Raw genomic sequence first — 11,751 nt, 5'->3', positions numbered from 1 at the left:
TATCATTGAAACTAGCCCGGATGATCTATGGAGAAATGTGCACGCAAGAAAGTATTATGTGGTCGATCATCTGAACAAAACCCCTGCTCATATATCCATTCTATCACTACTCCAGAATTTTGAGGCGCATAGGAATGCCTTGATGAAAGTGTTGAACGAATCCTATGTACCCAACAACATCACTAGCGGAAAAATGGCCAATATGGTAGGACAGGTGTTGGAAAGCCACAAGATGACTTTTCACGAAGACTAGCTGCCACCAGAAGGACTGAGTCACAATAGGATACTACATATCACAATGCGGTTTGAGGATAAATTCATCACCAAGGTCCTGATAGATGGGGGTTCAAGTCTCAACATTTGTCCATTGACTACTTTGAAGAGGTTGGGTAAAGGATTGCATGAGATACGAGCGGGAACTATGAACATAAAAGCCTTTGATTGGCTAAAAAAGCCATGATTGTGGAAATCAACTTATGTTTCAAATGGGCCCATCTTGGTTTGATATTGAATTTCAAGTATTGGACATATCCGCTACATACAATATGTTGTTGGGACGACTATGGATACATGTTGTTGGGGCTATAGCCTCTATGCTACACCAATCCATGAAGTTTGAATGGAATCATCAGGAAGTAATCATCCACGGGGATGGAAGTAATCCCATTTACACCAATCAAACTATTCCGGTTGTGAAGAATAGAAGGAAGTTTGGTGGAGAAACATACCACCGCATCGAGTGTGTCAATGCAACTGAGAAAGACAAATGGTGGAGTAATAAGATTGAAAGTATATTGTTATGGACAGAGTATGAACCCGGCAAGGGTATCAGCAAGAATCTCCAAGGGATCACCAAACCGATACAGCTAAAGTGTCATGGCACAACTTTTGGGCCTGGGTATGAATACACCTGGCACGAGTATCAAAATTGGTCGCCACCATGGCATGGTCCTTATTACCCTCTTGAACAACCAATACCGTATCTGCACCAGACATTTCAATGGACTGACGTGATATAGGGATCTGAAGAAGATGAGGCTTTAGCTAGCCTGAGGAATCTATTTCTGGATGATGAAGACATGGATGTCAATGCAATAGTTAAGGAGGAAGTGGAGGAAGACCTTACAATTCAGACCGTGGAAAAAGTAGTTGTTCTCAAAAACTGGACTGTTGCACCGTCCCCGGGCCCGTCGAGTTCCTGGGTAGCCTGAAAATTAGCATGATCTATTTTTAAAAGCAATTTTAAGCATTTAAGATATTTTCAGTATTTTGTTTTGGACGTATTTGTTTTGAAATAATTGTTCGTGTCATCGAGCCGTACTTGTTTTCAAGATTTATTTAATACATTGCTATTTTAGTATTCATTATTATCCTTAATATTTCTCTACAATATTATTATTACTTATCCTGATGAATCAACAACTGTGACTTGTAATGAGACAACATAACATAAGGATAGTGATTCAGAGGAAATAGGAGAAGAAGAAGACATAATACCTGAAGAAATTGTTAGAGAAGTGGAAAATTATCAGAACAAGCCTGTCTAATCTCGACGAAACTGAGATAGTACATTTGGGAGATTCTGAAACAGTCAAAGAAACTTGCATAAGCATTCACCTGTCACCATCAGAGAAAGAATAGTACACCCGTTTCTTGAAAGAGTATGAAGATATTTTTGCATGGTCTTATGATGATATGACCTGTTTGAGCACGTCTATAGTGGCTCATAAGCTATCTACCAGTCTGATGTGTCCACCTGTAAAGCAGAAACTCAGAAAGTTCAAGCCGGATATGAGTCTAAAAATCAAAGAAGAAGTCACCAACCAGATCAAAGCTAAGGTTCTCGGAGTGGTCGAATATCCTACTTGGTTGGCTAACATCGTGCCAGTTCCGAAGAAGGATGGGAAAGTCAGAGTATGTATTGACTATTGGGATTTAAACAGAGCAAGTCCCAAAGATGATTTCCCTTTACCCAATATACATATACTGATTGACAACTGTGCCAAGCATGAACTCCAATCCTGTAGATTGCTCCGCGGGATATCATCAAATCTGGATGGATGAAGAAGATGCCACAACCTTTATTACACCATGGGAAGTGTATTGCTATAAAATAATGCCATTTGGTTTAAAGAATTTTGGGGCCACTTATATAAGAGCCATGACAACTATTTTCCACGACATGATACACAAGGAGATAGAAGTGTACGTGAACGACCACATCATCAAATCCAAGAAGGGTACAGATTACATAGCAGACCTGTGGAAAATCTTTGATCAACTTCGAAGTTATAATTTGAAACTAAATTCTGCAAAATGTGCCTTTGGAGTCCCTTCTGGAAAGTTCTTAGGATTCATCATCAGCCGCCGAAGAATTGAGCTAGACTGTCAAAGGTCAAAGCTATCCAGGATTTGCCACCGCCAAAGAACAATAAAGATGTGATGAGTTTCTTGGGGCGTCTCAATTACATTAGCCGCTTTATAGCGCAATCGACCGTGATCTGTGAGATGATTTTCAAGATGTTAAAGAAGGATGACGCAACAAGTTGGACTGAAGACTGCCAGAATGCTTTTGACAAAATCAAGGATTATTTGTCCACACCACCAGTCCTAGTCCCGTCGAAGCCTGGGAGACCTTTGCTACTCTATTTGTCCATACTAGATGGGGCTTTTGGTTGTGTCCTGGGACAATACAACAAGATAGGGAGAAAAGAGCAGGCCATATACTATATGAGTAAGAAGTTCACACTCTTTGAAGCACAGTATTCTTTGCTGGAATGCACATGCTGTGCCCTGACATGGATAACTCAGAAATTAAGGCACTACTTCTGTGCCTAAACTACATATCTCATATGAATAATGGATCCTCTGAAATATATTTTCCAGAAACCCATGCCGCTAGGGAAACTAGAAAAATGGCAGATACTATTGAGTGAATTTGATATTTTCTTTGTGACTTAGAAGGCAGTCAAGGGATAGGCATTAGTAGATCATCTTGCAGAAAATCCTGTAGAAGGAGAATACGAACCACTGAAAATGTATTTTCCCGATGAAGAAGTATCATTTGTAGGGGAAGAGTGGAGCCGTGGAGGCCGCAAACAAGAATATCAAGAAAATATTGAGAAAGATGGTAGACAACCACAAGCAATGGCACGAGAAAGTACCATATGCCTTATTGGAGTGATATATCACAGTCCCCACATCAAACGGAGAAAATCCCTACATGTTGGTCTACGGTACTGAAGCTGTCATTCCCCCCGAAGCCGAAATTCCTTATTTGAGAATTATGAAGCATAACTCAGTGATGCATAATGTATATAGAGTCGCTATGACCAATTGGATCTTATTGGCGGGAAAAGAATAGATGTGGTATGTCGTGGTCAGCTTTATCATAACAAAATGCCTAGAACTTTCAACAAAAGGGTCAGACCCAGATAGTTCACACCGGGGCAGCTGTTGCTGAAGCGAATCTTTCCACATCAGGATAAAGCCAAAAAAAAGTTTTCACCCAACTAGAAAGGTCCTTACATGGTTGATCGAGTACTAATAGGTGGTGCACTCATACTTGCAGAAATAGACGGAGAAATTTGTCCAAAACCTATTAACTCAGACACAGTCAAAAGATACTATGTTTAGATTGTTTACATTTCTTCACTTGATATAACTGAACTATGCTTGGTCTGATTCCCGTTTAAGAGGGGATATGTAGGCGGCCCTATGGGTTTGGTCACATCTTAATAAAATATTTATTTTCCCCATGGTCAGAAACTGGGTAGAATTTTGAGGAGGACCCTCAAAATTCCTGACCAAGTCTAGCCAATTACGTCATACGAAGAACGGTTAAAGAATCGCTTATTAAACTGGGGAAGAATTTTGAGGAGGACTCTCAAAATTCTAAAGCAAAGAAGTCGCAATGTCTCTAAAGTGTCACATTTATTGGTTCATTTAATTTACTTGATATCGCATACCACTATATTTTTAAAATAATTATATTAATCAAATGCATGCATATTTTTCGAAAATTTTATTTCTATGACAGCCAGACGTTACCCAGGGTAACTCAAATCGAATCGCAAGACAGGAAATACAGGCAAGATAGAAGACAAAAACATGAACCAACCTTCTCCCACAGAGCTCACAATTTTTCTTTGAATGCAGGAATAATAACACAATGATATTTGCAGATACATCAAGACACCGCCTTCAAGGCAAAAAACTATCCAGCACAAACACCTTCAGCTAAGAAATACTTTACTTTCCATTTGTCTCTATCCCTTGCATAAGGCTAAGCACTGCTTTCTTTGCATCGAGACTAAGCACTGTCTCCCATTTTGCATGAGGCTATGTCTTACCTCCTCAATTGCATAAGGCTAAGCACTGCCTTCTCCTACATAAGACTAAGCATTGTCTCCTCTTTGTATAAGGCTAAGCACCGCCTTCCTTTACATGAGACTAAACACTGTCTCCTATTTTGCATGAGGCTAAGCCCTGCCTCCTCAACTACATAAGGCTAAGCACTGTCTTTCTTTGCATCGAGACTACGCACTGTCTCCCATTTTGCATGAGGCTAAGCCCTGCCTCCTCAATTGCATAAGGCTAAGCTCAGCCTTCTCCTGCATGAGACTAAGCATTGTCTCCTCATTGCATAAGGCTAAGCTGTTACACCCCATATTTTCGTACGTGAAAGAGTGCCATAAATAAATTAATGGAAGCTCGGAAATGAGATGTTATATCCTGCATTTTCGTACGATAAAGTTTCGTTGTAAGTTAATCGACGTAAGTTCGGGAATGAGATAATTGTGAAATTATAAGTATTATGCTAGTAAATTCGTGAAGGTAAGAGGGTAAGCAAATTGAAGAAAATGAATTTCGTCGAAATTTGGCATATTGGGATAATGCGGTCCGAGATATAATACCCAATATTTAAAGACTAGTGTCATACAAGATACCACATGACCATGATAGTATGGTGTATTAAGTGTGTTAAAAGTAAATAGTATTTTAAGTAATTTGAGATAATTCTAAATTAAGTGGATAAGAATATTTTTGGGGCTCCTATATGCCATTAAGCCAAGCCACGTGGCATAAATGGGTCTGATGAGTCAAAAGACTCAAGTTGCCACGTAATCTTTTGGATAACCCTTAATTGGAGTCTTACTTTGGAGTGTAATTTAATATCAACAATAGAGAGTTAAAGTCACTGGAAATATAATGACTATTGGATGGATAATTTTCAAAAAAGTTAACAAAAGGGCTTAGAAAGGAAAGGTTTGATAAGAAACATACAATCTAATTTGCTGGTATGGTTTCTTATTTAGTAACTTTACTTGCAAAGACCAGCAGCGTTCGGCACTCTAACAGAGGAATTCTCAAAAAATTGAATTCATATGATATGAATTTCATAACGCTACACCAGTGTGAGACGCAATCTAGAGTGAGTACGGTACAATCTTTTTTAGAAATATCATACGGATTATCTCCTACTTCGATTCGCCGTTACATGTTTTATGGCAATCAACGTATGTTGGAGGAATTGTCAAGAGAATCAATTCAGGTATGTTAAGGCCATCTCTTCTTTCCTTTAGGCATGATCTATACGACACAAATGAAACGAGAAAATGCACAACTTTCATAATGACTCCATTCATAGAAATATTAGAGGTGCCTATCTTCTTGAATTTTCATGTGTCCTATTATTTTATCATCCGTTCATGGGTCTCAGAAAAATACGTAAGTTGTAAAAGTTTACTTCATGATATTTATCAGAGGCATGATGGTCTTATGATATACCAAGAGATTTTATTAACGTATTTCATATGCATTTCATGCATTTATACATGCACATTGACACATGACTAGATGGCATTATATACGTGTATATATGTATATATATGTATATATATGTATATGAGATATGGGAAAAGGTTACGACATTATATATGCACCACCACCTGATCAGCTGGTATACGGTGATGATTTTGCCCATAGTAACCGAGATGATAAGATGGGATGCCCTCAGAGGCTTGATGATATTATGAACACATGTAGCTATGTACGACGTGACATTCATACACATATGCATGACACTATAAGTATTTTATGATTTATAGAGTTATCCAAACTTACAGGTTGAGTCATTCACTCTATATTTCTTCCATGTCTTTTATGTACTTATTTATGTGTCTTACATACTCGGTACATTATTTGTACTGATATCCTTTTTTCTTGGGGATGTTGTGTTTCATGCCCGCAGGTCCCGACAGACAGGTCGAGAGTCCTCCAAGTAGGCTATTAGCTCAACAGAAGATGTTGGTGTGCTCCATTTGCTCCGGAGTTGCTTGTTTGGTCAGTATAATTTAGACGCATATTCTTTGGTATGGCGGGGCCTGTCCTGACCTTTATGTTAACTGTGTACTTTTAGAGGCTTGTAGACAGATGTCATGTATACGAATGCTTGTATGCCCTTACCGGCCTATATTTCAAGTTTATAAACGATCATATTGGGCTTATAGGCTCGTGTATCACATGTATAAGTTTTTATATTAGGTTAAGTCATCATTTATTGATTATTCCCCTATGTTTATTCTAGTTAGACCATGATGGCCCATTTGGCCCATTTTCCAAGTACAATAAGAAGGATATGTTATGTTGGTACTCGGTTAAGTAAGGTACCGGGTGCTCGTTGCGGTCCATAGGTTTGGGTCGTGACAAAAGTGGTATCAGAGCAGTTCTGTCCTAGGGAGTCTACAAGCCGTGTCTAGTAGAGTCTTGTTTATGGGTGTGTCGCGCACCATACTTATAAGTAGGAGGCTACAGGGCAATTAGGACTGTCACTCTTTCTTCCTACTTTAGATCGTGTGGTAGAGCTCAGTTATAAGAACTCAATTTTCTCACTCTATCTTATTACTAATATGACGATGCCTACATCCAGAAAGACGGTTGGTAAGAGATATAGATGTGGAAGAGTTGATTCAGAGAAACTCGATTTTTTCATCATACTTATGATGGATAAATTTGAGGTACGCAGCAGATCATGTGTGTACTAAGACGTGTAAGTTTCTTGATAAGGATCCCTAAGTTAAGAATGTCTATCCACTCTTATGATAAAAAAGGAATAAGAGAATCGGAAGGTAGATACAAGTTTCAACAAGTAAAAGAAACAAGGTGAAGAAGGGTACGAGGTACCCAGTTAATGAAGATTAATAGTATTTACAATTCAAGCAGAAAAATATAAGCATTTCGAGATACCTTCAATTGTAATAGAGGTATGTACACTTAGTCACACCCATCTCAATTTTGCTCCATGGGAGCTAACAGAAGCAGTGTAAGAAAAGGACGGATATCAAGATCCAACTGGGGTTAGAGTGACCCAAAATGGTGGATGTATTGTTTGCGTTAGTTGACTTTTCCGAAAGATATTGCAAATGTGCTAATAGATCTCCTTGTGAGACATCCAGATAGTGCACTCTAAAATAGTGCAGCTAGATATGAGTACTACAAAGATAGGCACTGGAAGTCTTTAAGGGATAAATATCTCCCGCCCCTAGTAGGGAAAGAATGTTAGGCAATTCGAAAAGTTAATGGATGGAGCAAGGGGAGCTAAAAGCAAAAGAATGTCTTGTTTGAGTTTTCAGAATAAAGTGATAGATATAAATGTTAGCAGGAAATAAGAAGGGAGTTAATGAAGTATTATGAGTAAGTTGTGATACATGGATGACAACGATAGATAAAAAAGATGACAGTATTACAGAGTCTATAGTCAAGTGAAGGAAAAGATTAGAGGTGATAGGCCTTGAGACAACAAAAGAGTTTAGGCCATAAAGTTATCTCCTCATTTCAAGAAATAAGTAGTTGACTCTAACGCGACTACCAGAAGGAAAAGTTAGACCCCGTAATAATAGAAATTAGTATGGGCTGGTGAACAAGATAAATTAAAAAAAAAATTAGGGACTGAGTGATTTGATAATGATCGGCATCATGAGAATTTCAGATTGCGTTCTGGCGATAATGGGAACAACAACAGAAGAAGATTCATGAGAAATTCAGAGAATTCTCATTCAGTAAGACGCTTCCCAAAAGTAAGCAATGCAAGAAAAGTTAAGCTTGAAGGATTGTATATGCCAATTACACTAAGTGTCACCCTCACGAGTAAGGAAATTAGTTTTCCTTGGTACAGAAGGATTTCCGCAATGCGAGTAAGGGTTATCGATGATGTGAAAAGACGCGAAAGATGAAGAGGTAAAACATTTATACGTAGATTATCGTAGCAATAAATGTTAGTACTCCTCTAAAGGGGGGAATATAGAGTGATGTGGAACTAAGTCATAATTAAGTGATTCTAATAACTATGGAGTGGTAAAGACAAAATGCGATAAAAATGAGAAAAAGATAAAATTGCACATATTCAAAGCCTATAGATATGGTACGATTCCAGAACATTATGCAAACATGACGTCAAGGAGAGGAAATAAGGGTTCCTGCCCGAGATATTATTGATAAATAAGGAGCCAGTAGGAGACGTAAGTTAAGATAAAAGAAATAACCCAAGAAAGATTATGCAGAATATTGATATGAGAATGGGCCAACGAGTAGTTAGTAGTTGATTCAGGAAGAGCCCAATTATGGCAAAACAAGAGGATAAAAGACAAATCAACAGATCAATGCAAGATAAACGTAGAGAACCCCAACATGGGGAATTCAGTCTCGCAGTTATGACGTTAAGATATATTCATACAAGAGTTGGGGAAGTTAAAAAGGTATCGTATGAGTATTACGGAAATAAAAGAGAATGTCACTGAGAAGATAGTCGAAATATTAGTTCAGAAGCAATCCTACAGGCACAAGGGCGTGGAGAAAAGTAACTACGAGTAATTATAGGCGATGAAGAACATCAAAAATTCCATCAAACATATAATGTGATAAGCTCGCAACTTCACAGGAGTCAGAAGATCCTCCCTAAGTACTATAATGAAAGACTAGGTGAGGGAATAATAAAGAAGGCTTCAACCTAAGCTCAGTAACCTAAGGAGGAAATGGTTGTGTAATAACAGTCTCACTACAAAATTTTATGCACTCTTAAAGAAAGTGGCACCTACCATGGCTAATGAGCAGGGAGTAAAACAAAAAGTAACATTCAAGACCATATGAGTTGCACAAAAATTTTGGCACACGTGATAACTCAGATAAGCTAAGTATGCACGCAACAAGGGGGCAAAAAGACCAGGAAAAGAAATTGCTTACATTTGAAGAAAGTTTAAATGGAACGAAAGGAATTATTCGATTAATGATTAGCCATAAAAGATTCTGGTATGAGTTAAAAGAAGGAATTGGGTCCAGGTCATAGACAGAGGATTGAATCATTAAAAGATTGTATCATGATTTTCCATAGCATCCATGAAAGGCTAAAGTAATAACTAAATTCCATGAGCCGCAGATCAGAAGATAGCTTAAGCCTACATAAAGGCTGACCAGAAGGAAGATAAAACTAAAGAGTTATATCAACCAAGTGAATCATGAGTCTGATTATTGACCCCAGACAATTATAGAAATTATATTAAAAACATTGCAGGATCGCTCTTAATATCAGAGGTGCAAGAGAGTACAACAACCATATTCTATAATGACTCCACGATGAAGCCAGTTAGAAGGGTACCAACCTCATAAGAAGTCAGTATGAAGCTCTCATCGGATTGTATAAGGAGGTGCAAGTATTATAATAGAGCCTCAAGTTGTGGTGGAAGGGAGGTCATGAAAGAGATAGAAGATGTGATGTAAGATTTTTAAGGTAAGTAAGGTAAAGGTGAAGAATGTACGAGATACTCAAATGCAAAAGGTTATGAATTGTCCATACTTCGGACAAAAGACTAGAAGTACTTGGATTCAGTATCCAAGAATGATAGTAGTATCATTAGTGGCATATCTTCCAGCCTATGGTTTCTAGGTATCGAGAGGTGTAAATTAAAAGAGTAAAAAAGAGTTTGAGACAATGCGATGTCTCGCTTGATGTCCCAGAAACAACATATGGAAATCTATGGTTCAAACAAGTTGAAGGGAGGTTGCGATTAGTATAAATGGATATGTGTAAGTGGCAAACTAAAGTATGGTAAAGCGACAAGGTATTAGGAAGACATGAGTAATGATAAGAAAGTGCGAGTAAGAAGGTGACGAGAATGGATAAATCCTCAGGATTAAGCCAATGAAAACTAGAAAAGTTGACGGTTTCTCTAAGTTATAAAAAGCTCAGTGTAGCCTGAATGAACTCAAAGGAGTATAAGACTAATGACATTTAGAAGAAATGGAATGTTGCTATGGTAGTAGAATGATTGTGTGATTGTGATGGATAAAGGATGACGTTTGGGCATTCTGTTGATTAATGACTTGAAGAGGATTTCACAGATTGTACGGATTAAAATACCCATTGTAAGCACGTGATTTTTGCCCTATATGAGAATTACTCCCAAAAAATTCAAAAATAAAATGATTTTTCTTTGGTGTACAATTTTGTGATATTTTGAAGAATTATTTGTATTTGTCTGTGCGTGTTTATTCGCTAAATTAATAAAAAATACAAAAATATGTCGCATTTTGCATGTAGGATTTAATTCTACAATTGTTAGTAATTAAAATTGTTTTACAAAAATTAAAAATTACAAAAATAGGCATCGTTTGCATTTTTAGCATTTAATGTCCAAATATACAATTTTATGCTTAATTAATACTTAATTGTGCGTTAATTGTTATTGGGAGTTAATTTGCGCCTTTATAACTTAATTTAGTTCTTAATAATAGTTTAAGTATTTTTATAATTTAGTTTTAGAAAAATAAAAGAAGAAAAGAGAGCGAAAATATAAAGAAAGTCGGAATTGAGCCTCTTCTTCAATTTCAAGCTATAGGCCCAAAAAATGGCCCAATCTTCCCTACGACCCAGTCCATTTCGAACTGGGTCGACCCAGTCCATTAACCCAACACCCCTTCTTCATTTTTGTCCAACACAAAACAAAACCAAAAAAAAATAATAATAATAAAAAGTGAATTATCACTATTAATAGTTTTATTTTTTGTTTTTTTATATATATAAAAAAAATCCGAAAATATTTTATTTATTTATTATTTTTATTTAAAAAAAAAATATATATATATATAGTAATTTCGGAAATGATTTTAAAAAAATAAAAAATAAAAAAATAAAAAAATGTAAAAGAATGTAGAAAATTTTAAAAAAAAGTAAAAAGTTTTAAAAAATTTAAAAGTAAAAGAAGGTTGGAATTAAAAAATAAATATAAAGATATCTGAAAATTTAAAAAATTTAAAGTAATTGAAAGTAGCATTTTTAAAAGAAAAAGAAAAGATAGTGGTTTATTTTTTAAAGAAAAGTTAAATAAAGTGAGATTCTCTTTTAAAAAAATAAAAAGTGGGATTTTAAATAAGATAAAGTAATTAAAGTTGGAATTTTAAAAATAAAAGTAAATAAAGGTGGGATTTCTTTTTCTAAAAAAATAAAAGCAATTTGTAAGTGGGATTTCTTTTAATTAAAAAAATAATAAAATAATAAAAAACAAATCTGAAAATTTCGAAAATTTTGCTATAAATAGAAGAGAAAATTTAGGAAGAAGGGTGGAAAAAAAGAGAGGAAAAACTAGATAGAGAGAAGAAAAAAAGAGGGGGCGGAGTGAGAAGTATACACCCGATATACATTCTGTATACACTGAATATACAGGGGCAGAATTCATTTTGGAGAGTTTTGAAGTTGAA

This window comes from Nicotiana sylvestris, chromosome 11, assembly GCF_000393655.2.
Source record: "Nicotiana sylvestris chromosome 11, ASM39365v2, whole genome shotgun sequence".
NCBI classification, from domain to species: Eukaryota; Viridiplantae; Streptophyta; class Magnoliopsida; order Solanales; family Solanaceae; genus Nicotiana; species Nicotiana sylvestris.
This window is presented reverse-complemented; position numbering follows the sequence as displayed.